The sequence below is a fragment of the Rhododendron vialii genome, chromosome 11a, assembly GCF_030253575.1.
Source record: "Rhododendron vialii isolate Sample 1 chromosome 11a, ASM3025357v1".
NCBI classification, from domain to species: Eukaryota; Viridiplantae; Streptophyta; class Magnoliopsida; order Ericales; family Ericaceae; genus Rhododendron; species Rhododendron vialii.
This window is the reverse complement of record NC_080567.1, coordinates 15,247,555-15,252,500: the sequence shown is the minus strand read 5'-3', so window position 1 is coordinate 15,252,500 and position 4,946 is coordinate 15,247,555.

The window sequence follows — 4,946 nt, the reverse complement described above, 5'->3', positions numbered from 1 at the left end:
CAAGGATTGAAAGCTGTATGCAATTTATTGTGAAAGTGATTTTAGCTGCAATAGTAACCATGACACAGGGCATACTGGTAGACATTTTAAAAACAAACATAAAAAATAACTAGAATAAGGCAGACTAGGCAGTAGTGGACCTAGTGGTAGTTTGTTGAAATTTGAATATTCGAAACCTAAAATGAGAGAGCAATTGGCCCGTTACGTAGCTACAGCCGAACAACCATTTACTTTTGGTGATGATATTAGATTTGAACATTTTTTCAAGAATTATCTTAATCCTGAATTTTCTAAAGTTTTTAGAAATACAACTAAAAGTGATTGTTTGGTAGCTTTTGCAAAAACTAGAAAAGAATTGATTACTGAAATTAAAAAATTTGATAGTACAATCTCTTTTACTTCTAATATGTGGTCTGATATAAATAATCTTGGTTATATTTGTGTGACTTTTCATTATTTAGACTCTAGTTGGATTTTGAATAAAAAAATTATTGCTTTTCGTTTAATGGAGCATCCTCATAATGCTTATCAGATTTTTCAATGTATAAGTGGTGTTTTTAGGGAGTTTGAAATTGTTGATAAAGTTTTCAGTATTACTTTTGATAATCATAGTGCTAATAGCGCTGCAACTGAATTGTTCAAGGTAAATATGACAAACTTACGTTCTCGTCAATTTTTTCATATGCGATGTGTATGCCATATCATTAACTTAGTTGTGCAAGATGGTTTGAAATCTATAGCACCATGGATACAAAAACATTAGAAATGCTCTTCTTTTTATTGCTACTTACGGAGCTAGGCAATAAGAATTTGATGCATTGTGTAAAAGTTACAACGTTAAACCAAAAAGAATGAAACCTGATATGAAAATTCGTTGGAATTCAACCTTTCTTATGTTAAAATCTTGTAGGAATCACACTGATGTGATTATTGCTTTTGTTAATGCCAAGTCTGATTGTGGTTTAACTCATTCTGATTGGATAATTGCTTTTGAGTACATGAAATTTTTGAAAGTATTTTATGTTTCTACTTGTGCTCTTTCGGGTGTTCGTTATCTTACTTCTTGTCTTGTGTTTAATCACTTGTATAATATCAATTTCAATTTTAATATTTATAGAACATAAACAAATTTCATAGCTGCTTGTAATGATATGGAATCAAAATTCAGGAAATGTTTCGAGGACATACCAAAAATATTTATTGTAGCTGCAGTAATGGACCCAAGGATTAAGTTCGAAGGTGTTCAAATGCTCTTAGAAGGAATTTCTGATAACTTAATGACTACATTACCTTCTCTTACTGAAGTGAATTCGCTATTGACTAATTATATGCTTCTTATGAGTCTAAATTTGCAAGCACTACTACGACTACGAGTACTACTACGACTCTTTTACCATCTACAAGTAGCAATGACCCATCCTAGTCTTTCATTTCCAAGAAAGGTAAAACTGCAAGTGCACGCTCTGAACTTGTTAAATATTTAGAGATAGAGCATCTTATCGAAAATGACGACGTAAAAAAGTTTGATATCTTAGATTGGTGGAAAAAAAATGAAAGGACATTTCCTATTCTTTCCATCATGGCACGTGATGTACTAACACCTCCTGTCTCTTCAGTTGCATCTGAATGTGCTTTTAGTGCAGGTAAGAGAGTGTTGGATGAGAAGAGAAGCAGACTAGCTCCAAACATTTTGGATTGTCTCCTATGCTTAAAAGATTGGGAGGATGCATGTCTTGAAATTCATAAAAGATCAGCTAAATATGAATTTAGAGATTATTTTTCGAACTCTGATATAGATGGTGATGATTAGGGGAGATGCATTACTAATGTGATGCTGCTGGTAACTTATGACGGCCTTAATGGCAACTTAACGTTGTTGTATCCAGGTTGTGTTATTCTTTATACATCAGTGTGTGTGTGTGCGCGTGCTGTTACCAAATGCTCAAGAAACTGTAACTATTTATCGGCTATGATGATAAAAAAAAATCTAACATTTAAAGGGTACGGTTATGCAACTTATAAAGGCCTTAATGGCAATTTAATGTTGGCCTTAATGGCAACTTAACGTTGCCACTTGCCTCCATGTGCCATTCTTTATTCTGAGCTCAAATGTGTGTATATTATTATAAGAAGGCAATGGCATGAGTAGTTGGTGCAAGTGTGTAACGCCCCTCAATTTTGGTCAGTAAAAATTTTCGTTAAATATTTGAATTTTATTTAAATTACTTATTTTCTCTTGAGTGGCTATATGATTTTTTGTTTTCGTCGTAGTTAGATTTTTGGTGTAACAACTCCGATTTTTCATTCAATAAAAATCTCGTTGTTATTCGAAATTTCTTAATTTCTCGATGATTTTCTTATTTGATTCCTAGTAGTTCGTATTCAAGCAATTGAACACCTTATCACCGTATTCCTCGACTAGAAACCCTAATTGCACTTTAGCCCCTCAAGGATCGTTTCTTGAACTTCAAGCCCTACCTAGCAAGCCTAGTTAGCTTCTAACCGACTTGTTGGAGAAACCAAACTAGGAAGTCACCTAGTTACTTTTCCCTAACCGTAGATAGACCATTTTGCCCATCTTGAACCTTTTGAACCTTTTCAAACCCTAGTCTAGAAATTGTTTATTTATTTTCTTTATTGTTTTGATTTTATTCTTTATCCTTTGGACGATAAATGTTAGGGGAACTATTATCCATTGGATAATAGAAACCCAATTCTTTATATTAAAAGGATTTTGAAAGATTTGAACAAAGTACTATAATCTTTTGGAAGTAGACTTTTATAATTACTTTAAAAGTACTTTTTGAATATTTTACTATAAAAAATACCCTAGTAACTATTGTCCATTGGACAATGATTGTTAGGATAATCTTTACCCATTGGACCAAAGCCATTCCTTTATTTTATTTGGTAAGTACATATATATATATATATATATATATATATATAAACACATGTATAATGACAAAAGGACATGTAGTTTTTTTCAAAAACTTAGTTTAGTATTTAAAGTACTCGTACCTTATTATCCTTTGGTTAATAACCGTTAGGGGTTTTATTATCCATTGGGTAATAAGCTCATCTTCCAACTAAGTACTTAACCCAATAAACTAATATTTTGTTAAGATTCCCGGAGTACAAAAGTACATTATTATATTAATTAAGTACTCGTACCTTTTTATTTGTTTAAAGTGGTGAATCTTGACCCTTAAAGACTAAATTGACCCTTTTGTACAAAAGTACCTATTGTTTATTTGTATTCTTGCATTTTAGTACATACATATACATATGTATATAGCTAGTACATGAGAGAGAGAGAGAGAGGAGAGAGGAGAGAGAGAGAGCCGTGAGAGAGAAAGAGGGAGAGGGAGAGAGAGAGAGGGAAAGAGGAAGGAAGAAGAAGAAGGATTTGATGTGTACTTGACATTGGCCTTCCAAAAGTACTTCAAGTCTTTGGTGATTTCTTTTCCCAAGCCAAATCTTAACCCCATTGTCCTCCATTGTCCAACTTTCAATTTGTTTAACCAAGAATCTTGTACCCATGTCTCCTCATTTCCAACATATCTTCCAAAAATCCCATCCAAGGACTAACCTAGCCATGCAAGCCTACCAAAATTAGCTTACAACCTTTCAATCAACCTTGACATGTGAAAGAAAGTGAGACTTAGAGAGAGAGAGAGGGGGGCCGGCCAAGAGAGGGAGAGAGGGAGAGCTTAGCCTATAAATAGAAGCCATTCCAAGCTTTGAACTCACACCTTCAACCATTGCTCTCACTTCTCTCTAGAAATTTCAAGAGTTCTTGCTTCCAAAGTTCTTGTTTTCTTATGTTCTTGAGTGTTCTTGAGAGAAACCACTAAACCACCTTCCAAAACCACTTTTAGATCTTTTAAAGTAGCTTAGTTAGGTTAGAAAGTTGTTTCTAGGAAGAGAAAAGATCAACTCTCTTCCTTTCGAAGCAAACCGACGCCGTTACGCCGCCAAAATCCAAAATCGACGACCAAATCTTCTTAGCCGACTACTACCGTCAAGAAGCAAGGTAGGATCTCCTTATCTTCCATCCCAAGTAGTTATCCTTACCTACTATCCCTAGTATAAAGTAGTTTTGTACCCTAATGCTAAATATAAGTTCATTAGGAAATAACTTTGATCATTTATTTAAAGTAGATAAGGTTATCTTTTGTTGGGAACGTATGAAATGCATGATGTTTGTTATTGTTGAGTCAAGCATGTCAAGTAGTTTGAAATGGATGATCTTATTAGATTGAATATTACAAAGAATGATATCGTATGTGAAAAGTCCTACCGCGGAGTCTTTGCATGTAAATGAGACACGAGAACCGAGAAAGTAGAAACATGACACCTAGGGTGTGGATAATGATGAGATGTGTTTTGAAACCGCAATGTGGCCGGACTTGGTAGCCCATTGTGTGTATGGAAACCCACGATGTGGCCGGACGTGGTAGCCCATCGTGTGGATTGTGAAAACCGCAACGTGGCCGGACTTGGTAGCCCGTTGTGTGTATGAAAACTCGTAATGTGGCCGGACTTGGTAGCCCATTGTGAAGATTGCCAGTGCGGCCGGACGTGGTAGCCTCATTGGTAATGTGGCTTGGTTATCCGCGGAGAGGAGCCAAATGCAAGTTTTGTGTGCCAATGGGAACCCGGCGTGGCTGAACCATTGTGAGGATACTCGGGAGACCGGCGCGGCGGAACCGAGGTTGGGTGTGTAGCTTGGTTATCCGCGGTACGGAGCCAATGTAAATTGTGTGAGTTAAACAAATGGTTTTTGAAAGGTTGATTTGTAAATGAAAATGTTGACACAGTTTACGACGAGTCGCGTAGGAGAAACTCTAAAATCTTGGACACCAACGTTGATTGATATTCGAATATGGATATGTCATTGTTAGCTTTGTATATACGTATCATGTGGAAATCGATGTTTCAGT